The sequence below is a fragment of the Lepeophtheirus salmonis genome, chromosome 8, assembly GCF_016086655.4.
Source record: "Lepeophtheirus salmonis chromosome 8, UVic_Lsal_1.4, whole genome shotgun sequence".
Classification (NCBI taxonomy): Eukaryota; Metazoa; Arthropoda; class Copepoda; order Siphonostomatoida; family Caligidae; genus Lepeophtheirus; species Lepeophtheirus salmonis.
Window position 1 is genome coordinate 16895285 of NC_052138.2, and position 13099 is coordinate 16908383.

Here is a 13099-nt window from a genome sequence, read left to right on the forward strand (position 1 = left end):
ATTATTGAAACCTTTTTCCTGTGAAGTTTTGCTTGAAATTGTTCTATTTTTGCTGATAGTCATTTATTTGCCGCTAATAAATTGGTACAATTAGAACAGGGTACGCATTTTAAAACTTCAATCCCAGGGACTTCTCGGATAAAAATATCTAATGAGAGTGGGGTTTGAACTTCGTGATGAGGATAATCTTCCTTATTTGATGCTCCATGAGTTTTAGCATACGAATGTTCTAACATTAGAATTATTTGCTTCCTTTGAAGTTCTTCTGAACGTCTCTGTTTCGGTTAAACGGGAGCTTTAGTTTATTTTTTATCTTAGAATGTTCAACTAAAGTAGGAATTGCATTATGTACCAAACACCAGCGTCCGTCTGGAGATTTCTGCAGAAACTTTGATTCTTCAAATAATATTAAGTTATGAATAATTAGAGTATGGGGCCCAATGACAATCTTATAAACAACCCATTCATTTAATTTTATATTCCTCACATAGTAAAAAAATAGTTGATTATATTACTTGTCAAACTCTTGAATCTTTCTCAGGAGTTTAATTCGCACGTTTGATTGTATTCATCCACAACTTCTTTCGATTAATATATTTTAGAAAAATAATTATTTTCTTAGGCGATAAGCCAGGAGACTTTGAAGTCGAAGTTGATCTATTATTACAATAAACTGCACTACACGATACCATTACGAAAAATATATCGCAATTAATAAATATTGGCTAATTATGATAAACAATTACTTTAAGCACACGAAGTAGTACATAAATTGCCTTCAAGGTCTAATATAGACCTTTTGACAGCTGACAATTTTACCCAATCAGCAAAGAAGAGAAAACAACATTTTCTTCTTTTACTGAGTGGCCACTCTTTCCCTTGAGTCCTTTAGTAGGATCGATCCAACATTATTCTTTGCAAACGTTATCAAAAATTATCAATTGTCTTTGAAAAAAGATCATTAAAAAATCTCCGACCAAAATTAGTAGAAAGATACGACTAGGGGTTCCACATAAATGAAAAGGTTGGGAATCACTGTTCTTGATCATGTGAAGAAACATGTTATGGGGGAAAGGGGGTGTAAGTAAGAGGGAGAAGTATTATTAAAAAACTGTCTTTCCTCTATTACTTTGTGCTGTTAAAAGTAAACTTTAACAAAGTAGCAAAATGGAACATATTGTTATGAAGGAAGTGTATAAATTATGATATATCTTTCAGTCATTTATATAACTACAGACATGGTTCTTCACCAAGGGGTAGAATGTATACCTACCTACATACAATAAGTATACAGATAAAAACAAGCATTCAAGTTAAAGGAAATAAATCCACTAAAATCATATTTTTTTATTATCATACGTAGGATAATAGAATTAGGAAGAGGAAGTTTGGGCATTACTAAATCAAAGTCAGTCAGTATGTTTAATGGGCATAGTACCAGGTAATAAATATCCATACTGAGGTTTACATTGTAAGTTCTGAAAAATTGTGACTTGTATAAGCAAGTTGTGCAAGTTGCAACAAAAGAATGAGATGAATAATTTTAAATGAAGAATGATTTAGAGTAGACATGTGATGACAATAATGCAATAAATAATATTCTTCTTTAGATGATTGATATTTTAAATATGTAGTTTTTTACTTTTTTAAAGGAACATTACTAATAAGTTATGAGTGAAATGTCCTCAGTGAGTAATTATAAAATACATAGGATTTTTGATCAAAAAGAAACCGTTAATTTTCTAATTCCGCATTCAATTCTCAAATTTCGTTTTTATGATGTCGGTTCACATGTTTACAACGTTTGCACAGTTACTTTGTCTGTGTAGCATAAAAAGTTTAGACGTCTTTTGTTTATAATATTGAAAAAGAAATGGAAACAAACAATCAATTAATGGATAGGAAATTCTTTACAAATTTTTAATAGATTATTTATTCGCAAAAGTTTGGATTTTGTAAAAAAGATAACTATTTTAGAAGAATAAACAATCTTTCAAAAGTTTGAAAGAATTTTAACTTCAATGAATCTTTTCTTTTCATTTTTTTCAATAGGGGAAAATTATAGAGTACGCCAAAGGACTTCGAACCTTATAATCTATCAAAACAAGCTAACAATGCCAAATGGCTGATATTGTCAACATATGTTCTGGACATGTGTGATAACATACTAAAAATTAATATAAAAACCTAATGAGAATTGAATTCGGAATTAGAAAATAACGGTTTATTTTTTATCAGAGTAGTACACTATGTTTTAATATCGCTCGTACACTTTTTGAAATAACAATAACTTCTTTATTCTATCAATTATTTACAATAAATATATGAAAATGTATTGTCGACTCAAGAGCTTTAATAGTTTGCTATAATTATTCTCATATGTATGTCAACATATTTTAAAATATCTGAGCTACGGAAGAAAAAATACATTTTTATTTAAAATATTTACTGTGGCCTTAGTGAGCATCTCCAGGAGCACCAGCTACATCGCCGGTGTCTCCTAAGTGCTAGATGTATAGGAATGTCAAATAATCTTCAATCAGCCATGAGAATAGGAGTAGTTGGAAGTGATGGAAAGGCCTTTCCTACAGTCTGTGGAAAGGTAATATAAATACAAAGTTAAACCATAACGTGAGTACGACTCATGCTTGACTTCCACCACACTATATCATAGACTATAAGTAGTTGTGTGTTATATCACAATCTGCCTATCTTGGCCAGCAGTCGGTATGATACATCATGCCCGATTACATGATGGTCTAACCTTGCAGTCTGGGTATGTGGTAAAATAGATAGCACCCAATTAGTGTTGAATAAGTCTAAAAAGACTAAATATACTGCATTCCTATCAGTCCGGTCCTAATAAAATTTTTCTACTCTAGGACTAGTCCTTATTTGTCATATATCGCAATTGCAACAGCTGAAATGACGTAGTTACTAACTACGTTCTTTCAGCAGCAGCTCTGGATTATATTTTGGGGTTGGAGTTTAAAATTTCTGTAAGCTTCTTGGCAAGATCTCTCTTTATGTGACTCTTCACAATGAATCACATACTTTTAATTGAATTGAGCATAGCACTGGTCCAATCAGTATTATTATTTTACATGAAACGAATTTTCCCATTAAAATGTCTTCCACTTTCGAATGACAAGAAGGATGATTGTTTTCAAGTGCAACAGACTCACCATAATTTCCAATAAGTGGGATTGGATTATTATACATTTAAGAAGCAATATTATATATATGCTGGATTTGACTGTTTTCATTTTAAATTTGATCTTTCTCAAATTGAGTCTGACTATTCCATTTTGAAATGGACAATTTCCATTTTAAAATGGACTATTCCCATTATAAATTGGATTTTACCATGTTGTATTGGAACATTTTCATTTCAAAATGGATGGTTATATTTTGAAATTGATTATTCCCCTTTTGAACAAGACTATTTTCATTTTGAATTGAAAATGGTACAGTTGAAAGGAAAAGAAGTTGAGTGATTGAAATCTATTATAACTTTCCGTTTATTAAAACATAATTTCAAGGACATTCCTTAATTATTTTGTATTATACCACAGAATTCTAGATTATACATAATACAATAAATGTAATAATTCATTTTTATAATCATGGGCGTTATTGGCAACGAGGATATGCCCACTCAGATTATTTAAAATTCTAATATGTTCCTTAAGATTTACAACAATTTTTGAGCCTCGATCCTTTTTTTCTCTTTTAGTATATTTTTAAAATAATATTGTTTTATTCCTGATTAATGGTCATAAAAATATATATAATGGTATTTTTTTAAATAATTAACGAATGACGAATAAATTATGAAACTAATTGTTTACATCCGGACAAAAATATGGTCATCCTACCATAGTTTCACAACCGGTACTTTTTTTCCATTAACAATTATTTATATAGAAAATGTTAGATAATATTGTTATCAAAAGTCAGGGATTAATATGTATCTGAATTGCAACAAAATATTCCAAATAAACCTTATAACGCATCTTGAACTATTCATGAAAGTTCTTAACAATATACACAAAATCCTAAAGATAGATATTATTCCAAGTTTTAATATATAATATATTTATAATAGACTAGAGAAAGAAGACCTTTAATTTTAGATCAAGTATCTTTTGTCAATTGTTTTATTATAAATATGAAGTTTTACTCGAAAAAAATATGGAGACAAAATACATGCGGCTAATGCCACATAATACAACTAAAATATATGAATAATCAATTAGTTACTAATTTATTAAATAAATAACTTACAATTAGTTATTTACATAATTTTTCCAATTTCTCGTAATGAAAAGTTAAAAAACATAATGAAACATATTTTATTCTATTAATTTTTTTATGAAACTTTTAGATCATTTGAGGCAAAAAAATTTCACATTAGTATTATTTAATTAATCTTTAAACTTTTTATCATTCATAAAAAAAAGATTGCAATGTATTTTTCCCAATCCTCAATTTTCTAAAAAAAAAAAAAAAAAGAAACACAACAACATACTGACTCTTAAAATTTTGGCAAATCACAAAACGCAAAATTTTAAACATGGGAGGGTTGAAATTGTTTTTTTAATAATCATATTCATGTAATTTTTATGCATCAATAATATTGTACGTGTTTCTTTTTCTTTTAGAAGTACTTAAATATTTAATTGTATGTGGATTTCAAATGTTCAAATTTATAAAGAGTTCATTTGATTTGTTAATAGTAGGGTGAATGAGCATAATTAAGAACTTGAGCTTAAAAAAATGATGAAACAACCAAAAGATTTTTTTTTGTCCTCTACATTAGTCGTCATATCTCTTCTTCTTTTATAACTTAACTTAATATGCATACTCTCTTGACACGTCGTTAGCTTTATTGTATAACGCAACCTTTTCTCCAAAATAGAAATAGACAAAAGGGTGTAAATCATCTGGTAGATAAACAACTGCTAATTATCTCTGAAATTCTCCTAGAATATCATTGTCATATTATTTCTCGACAATAATTAAAATGAATAATATATATATATATAATTAATAATATCAAAATCCTACATAGTATTTAATTCGATACTGTATTATTATATTGCGTTATATTTGTATACTATAGTCAAAATTTCTTCATAGAAATAATAAGATGGGCAATATAAATATAGGTATATACCACAAGGACTCAACAAGAAATTACATATATTCCTGTCCTTTTGAAAAAGGGTCATAAGTATGGTAAAACTTGTTACTTTATTTATCTATCAAAAATAATAAATTATGAAGTAGCCATGACTCATGACGTATAATTGAGACGAGGGAATCGACAACTGCAACACAATATCTTGAGTACTTTTTTATTGACGAAGTATTATGAATCGATAAGTTAATATATTATTTTTAATAGCTGTTTCACTCTTAAAATTGATTAATCTTTAAATTTTAATTTGAGTGAGATTACCATATCATGGTATTCTCCAGGATAAAAAACAGGTCCACCAGGGTTGGAAAAAACTGGATGTTCCCATCGAATCTCAAGAAGAAATAAAGAGATAGAGGCCATTGGAAAAGTTAGGAGCCATAAGACTTATTCTTCTATCACCAAGAAACTCATAATGTTGAATTCCTTAAAATATTTAGTTGAGGAGGATGTCCTCTCTGCAATGTCAAAAATGTTCTATAAAGTAGTTTTATTTGTAAGCAATTTCTATGAAGATATGGAAAACCATATATATCCCTCCCAAAATTAATTAATAATTCAGAAAGCAGTCAATCTATATTTGTTGCTCCCACTACTCAGCTAATAGAAGTGGAAGACTAAATAATAAATATAATATGAACAAAAAATGTAGATTAAGTCATAGTTGCCTTAACAAAGCAAATACCAGTGATTGATGGATTACAGAGTAACCATATAGTCCTGTAGACAAGGATGTCCTGTATTTCCGTTACTATTTGTGGCTGCAATGGAACAATTAAGTTGCATGCTTAGGCGGGAATATGGAGGTTTTTGTGTTTCCATATGAAGTAAAAAGTATTTGATAGATCTTTATGCAGATGACCTTACACTGATGTTAGAGGGAAATTCGGACAGACATGTAATGAAAAGAATCGAGATTTTACTCTCCTATTTTGATAAATTTTATGTATTTTCGGGGATGAAAATCAATGCGGAAATGACTTCAATTCTTCCTATTGGTAGGTGGTGCGCTGGGCCTCCCATAATGATTGGAGGATGTAAGGTAGCTGAAAGTGCAAATATTTTGGGAATAAAATGGAAGAGAAATCAACCTTATTTATCTAACTTTGTAATGCTAAACTCTCAGCCCTACAGGCCTGGAGAGAATTTAACTTGCAAAAGAGAGTAGACCAATACAACTTCAAATTAATTGCTCAAATGATTTATGTGGCCAGAGCTTACCATCGGTAGGTAAGAGGATCTTAAAGGAAGAAGAAATTAATCGGAATCAGGAATCGGTAAAATAATGCTTAATTTGCAATTCCCATTTTTTTTGTATTACTGGTATTCAGCTATTTCTTACTTTTTAAGTATATATATTGTAATAAAATAATTTATGAATTTTTTTTCTTCGAAAACTATGAAGAATTAAAATTAAACGGTACCAAAAGTGTTTTAAACACATGCAGTTTGTACAAATATTATTATTTCAGAAGAATAAGTTTGGAAAAAGGATCCATAAAAGTTTGCCTTTTGAAATTTTGCCATGGGATTAATTGCCCTAGGAAAAACTCGCCGGGCAAAGGAATCGCCTTCCTTTATTTAATCTAAATATTATTTATATTAAATAAAGGATTTATTTTATCAATTGTAATTCTTAGAAATTTATAGCAAAATGGTATTTTTCAACTATTAATTAAAATATTAAAGAATCGGCATCAGGGAATTATTACAAGAATTGCATCTGAATAGGTATTGAGTTTTTTTTTAAATCGTCCCATCACTAATTAATAGACACAACAATATATTCTAGAATAAACAAAATAGAAAAAAGAATAATAGAAAAAACCGTATTTCCTTTTTTAATCCTAAAACAGGAACTGTTTTCTACGTTTTGTCTATCCTTATGTTATATGTATATTGAATTCAAGGAAAATTCCTAGGTCAGTTGGAGTAATTGTAATACTCTAATATTTACTAATATATAATCTGTGCAACTTCATCTCACTGATGGAAGGAAAGTTAAAAATATAATATGGATAAAAAATCAGTCTCAAATTGGGTCCCAACAATATTGAACATGTCATGAATTAATGTCCTTTTGTATTTATTTCCCTCCCTTGTCACAGCTGATTGATGCTGATCTCCTCCAAAACATTCCACAAATGGTCAGGCTTACCATGTGGATTCTCAGTTTCTTTCTTTTTTGCACGCCATTTATACACAGGATTTTCATCACTGTTGATTATCCTTATATTTATTCAATATTAAAAGTCTTCACTAGCTCTCACGTGTCCAAACCTGCCAACTACTGTTCATTATTACTCACTGTTTTTATAAATTTTTATATTAAAAGAAGCTAGAATTTCTAAGTCAAAAAAGCCTTGAAATCTTTTTAATATAATAACAGCAACTAGATCAATGGAATTCGAGTCTATCAATAATTTATACGTCTTCAAACAAAAGTCATTACTTAAAAAGAAATATTTTTTATTTAAAATAATCTACGAAAATTTGGAATTTCCACATATTTACTTACATTAATTACAGTCATATTTCTTGTGACTTGTAAGAGGCGTTTCCACCTATTTAAGCTAATGTCGTGATATTCTTTATTTATTTTGATGGAGACAATCTATAGAGAATTAGATTTCATCTTAAAAAATCCTTTCTTTAAAAAAAAAATGGAGGTTTAGTGTGAAGAACAGATAAACTAACGTTTTTTTTGGTTTTGTTTTTTAAATCTTCTTTTGACAGTTTTTAAATTATTTTATCACATATATAAGATCCATGTTATCTCCATATTTAAAATTAATAATTAAGGACTGATTTGGTAGATCCACATATAGAAATTATGTCGTTCCAAAATTACACAACCTGGTGTTTATCTAAATATGTAGTATATTTTCATAATTATATATTTTCAACATTATCTACATATAATCATTTTATAATTGCTCCAATTTTCAATTACAATAATAATTGAACCGCTGATCACGAATCTGTAGTTTTTTCGTATTCAATATGGTTTTCGATATTTTTTAATTCATATTTTTTTGTGTATATTTACTCCTTTTATAGATTTCACCCAACTTTTGGGTAATAAAAAAACAATAATACAAATAAAAGTACATTTATTATCTGCTAAAATTAATTCAATTCTGATAACATGCAATTTAATGGTAAAAAACCGCCTATTATTAAGGATTTTCTTTGAAAATAAATAACTCCTTCATTTGTCAATTGGTTTTAGAGCAAAATAATTTATTGTACACCAATATTGAGAAAAAATGATCATTTTTTGTTCTTCCCACTTTTTATACGTCCTTGCTGATTTATTGTACATTGAGTAGACGTAGTTTTGAGCATGGTCTTTCCAGATTTAATAGAATTATATATTTTATGAATAATAAATTTGTTCTTTTTGGTGGAGAAAGGTAGAGCACATGGAATTTAAGATGATTATTCAATAAAAAACAATCAAGAAGTTTCAAGTTTTTAAAATATAAGATAATGGAACGTTTTAAGCTCAGAAATAACACCCAGTCCACAAAAATATTACAAATAAAAAAATTGTGTCAAAAAGAAGAAAAAATTATCATGCATATAATATGTCATAGCAGCATGTAAAAATAAAATAAACCTAAAATTAAATCGCCGTAGCTCATGGACAACGCGCTAAGGAGAAGTTACTCTCTTGAATTCATTGTGTGTACGTTCACACCCAGGTGATTCATAGTGAAATAAATATATGTTATGGATATGGAATTCACCAAAAGATTCCTAAGTTAGATGGAGTAAATGTCTTTCATGAGCACACAGAACTAGTTATTACTTTATACTGAGATGTTCCTTTCTCAAGAATGTAACAATAATGATTATAAATTAAAGTAATATTATCAACTTGCATGTTAAAAAAAAGAAAAAAAGAAGGCGAAATTAAAGTGGTCACACTGATAATAAACCCAGTCGTGAGAGAAAAGAAATAAACACAAATCTCGCTCCATAGCTCAATTTTACTCTCTGTCTTTCATGAACCTCTTATTAGTTTATACTAATTATAATAAGGATATCAGTTTTTAAAAATATATATATAAAAAAACCTCTTCAGATTGCAAACTAGAAAAAGCCGCTCCAAACATATTTATATACCTCAGACTAAAACTCATTCGGTGCAACTTTGGTCTGAACTGGTTTCGTATTAAAATTCGGTCAACAAGTAAATTGGGAAAATTTTGCTCAACGGTTTTAATTGTTCAAATGTTTGAATTTCAGTGAACGATATACATTTTTTTCTACAGTTTGAATTTTGGTCCACAGTTTCAATTTTGATATAGACAGAAATATCGGTCCGAAATGCTCTTTAAAAAATTCCTAAAAACGAATTGTGTTGATAATATCGGTCGCGAACCGAGTTTCAAGACTCCTCTTAGAGAAACAAAATCCAACACACTCCAAAATCTATGTATGTACAAAAACAAAACACAAATCAAAACTTTGGTTCTAAACAAACAACACTTTCCTATCGCGTCCTTGATTCACCTTATTGTCAAGAGTGTCATTCCAATATGGATGACAGCTTCTAACGTATTTACCAAATTAAAATAAACTATTAGTTATTAAATCAGTGTGGTTTGAAATAAGTAACTAGCCTGTACATTAAAGTAATTCCAGGCAACATTGAAATTATTCACTGAGTGATGAAGGATATATATATAATCTATGTTTGTTGTTTAAAAAACAAAAAATCTTTGCTAATCAATGACCAACTTTTTCAATTTGCTTATGTATTTATGAAAAAAATATTATTGGTCAACTCTGTTATTTCATGAGTTTTTAGGAGATACATGCATAACTTAACTTACCTGAAATACTTTGTTAACTTTTTAATTCTGTTGATATGGATTGGATGACAGCTCCTTTTCCTTATGCAATAATTGTAATAATATTACATTTTACGAGCTTCATAAAACGTCTTGTTCCACATACATGAAGCGTGCGATCAAAGTACATAAACTGTCATAGCTCTTATTATTTTCATTTTTTTTACCCAGTTATTATTCGTTGTTTTTTCCCCTAAGTATGTTGGTACTTTCAAAACATAATAACTAAAGCAACGATTCATGTCACATAAAACCATAGTTGTCGGGAAAATATTCTTATCTATTATATATTATGTAAATACAATGTTTAAGAACCCATCTTCGACTACGTTATATCTCACTAACACTACATTTTATACTTTGTTAGGGTTGGATGAGTCTGTTTCTTTTCTCCTAATCCGTATTCTGAAGATTGATTGGGGGAACTCGAATAATGTATTTCATTATTGAGATATTTAACTAACCCAGAACCATTGGCTCCGCAACAATAAGGGCTATTAGTTTTTCCGCCTCACTTTTGAAGAACTTTTATAATTATCACAATTAAAAAAATTATGGGATAATTTTCACGAAGAAACAACCATTTTTATTTCTTTTTTTTAAATTTGTTAGTCGTTCAAATTGGGACTCTTCTGATTTTAATTTTAAATCTACAAAAAATTATTTGGCATTTATAAAAAAAAAAAAATTATGTCAAAACGAAAAAAAAAAAAGAAAATCAATAGCCCAGTCCTCCCCTTAAAAAAAAGAGTCTGCAGATGCAATTATATGATGAAGTTACCAATATATAATTTGCATCCCCACTTGAAAATACCTTCTGCCGCTGGTCGCAGACACAGGGATTTCCGTGACTAGGTCAAAGAGTCGATTCATCAATTCACTTTCACAATTGGATTAATTGAAAAAAAGTTTTTAAGCTTCATACTCGGTCAAAACAGGTTTTCAAAACTCTGGTTATTTATCAACCCTAATCAGTTAAGCTCTAGTTATGAAATAGTTCTTAATTAAAAAGATTATCTCCTATTTTTTTCATTGTGTTTTTAGGAATGTTTGCTGAAAGATTATATACTTTTCTTATCATAAGTTGGTGAAATTCAATTTTGAGGTGAATTTTTCAAATGTTATTTGATTTTTTAACATTATAAACATTGGTAATGTTAAGGCTCATTTTCAATCATAAATGTGTAATGATGTAATTTTTGAGAACTATCTTTTGCACAATATTTTAAGTAGTTCATTGAACAGAAATGAAGACATTCATCAATGTTAATATTACTTAGGAAGACAACACTATAATATAATGGGATTTTACATGTTGTTACGACACTAAAAAAAAAGGATTACTGTCTATTTTGTTGTCGGCTGTTGATTTTTCTGCTTCTTTTCCTCTTGTCAGTGTTATTTCTCTTGATTGACTGCACTCAAATTTGCTCTTTTTTAACCGTGAAGTATTTCCCACAGGGGAATAATTAGGTGGAGAATTTTGTACAAATGAATTGAAGAAATTTACCGAATTAATCTATGAATGAAGAATCCAAAACAGATCTCAGTTTTTCTCTCAATCATCTGAATTATGAAATGTCGTGGATTATAGTAATTAGAGACTAGTAATAAGGATTAAAAAGTGTTTTTATTGATTCTGTATCTTGTTCTGAACTCGATTTATTTCCATTTATAGGCTGAGAAATGATGAAAAATTTCTTCTTTAGACCCTTATAACTTATTAATGATATATAGTGAGGAAGAATATCAGAGCATATATTATAGAAAAATATTTAATGTATAATTTAAAAAAAGATTAATTTAGAAAATATGCATCACTAAGGATTTATGTTCCGTTTTGTAGTGATCCATTTTTTATGGGGGTGTACTAACAAAAGGTTAACATTATCATCATGTTTTTCCCCCGATTTTAATGCCAGTTTGATGACGTCATGCCTCGTAAAGGAAATATCGAGGCAATCAAAGGAAGAAAGATACTTCTAACTTGATCATCAATCTCAGGGGATGTTCAAATTCCGAATTCCAAGAGGAACATGTAGGAGAATTAATCCGATGAAAACTACCACAACTCATAAGGGAGTAGAGTGGACTCCTTCCTTGGGAATGGGATACCAAGATCGAAACAATAAAGCGATCCATTGACGATGAGTAGATGATTTTAATATTTCGAAATGGGATCACTTAAAAAATACAAAATGGAACAAAAAATCAAAAGAGATGCATCATTTCTAAATTGATCTTTTTTTTCAATTATACATTGAATATTGTTTTAAGAAGTTTTATTAATCCTACTTTTAATTTGGGGATTATTTTAAGGGTAAAAATTACAAAACGATAATAGACCCGAATGAATGACTATAGTCCTATATATTTAAGAATTCAGAGGACTCTAATTATTTTCAGAGGATAATTTGCGAGATACAATAACGGTTACGACGTGTCAAATATCTCAGAATTATATTACTTGTTCATTACCTCTACTAACAAAGTTGAACGGAGGTTATTTTTTTGCCTTTGTATGTTTATTTGTTGGTCACCACGACTACAGTGAAAATTACTGATCGATTTGGATCCCAATTGATTTGGTCAAAGTAAGGGGCTATTAAATTTTGAAAGGTTAAAGTCAAAAATCAAGGTCAAGATAGAATAAAACGTTTAAAATACATAATTGACCCTACCTTTGAAGTATATTGAGGCACAGAGCTTGTCATTATATAAGTTTAATAAAGATGTTTATTATAGCAAAAAAATCCAAAATCAAGATGAGATGTCCTTTTTGAATAAATTGAGATACAGAGCTGAAATAATCTCTTTGTGGCACACAATATATATACATACAAGAATGGACACTCTGTGAGGAAAAAAAAAACCTCTGCCTTAAATCAAATTGAGTTGTGATTCTCAATTTGTTCCAAAGTAATGGTTATATAAATCTTCGTACTAAGTTTGATCAAAATAGATTTGTAACTTTTGCCGTAATCCTGGTAACCAACAAACAAACTAACAAACAGTCAGAGGCAAAAACATAACC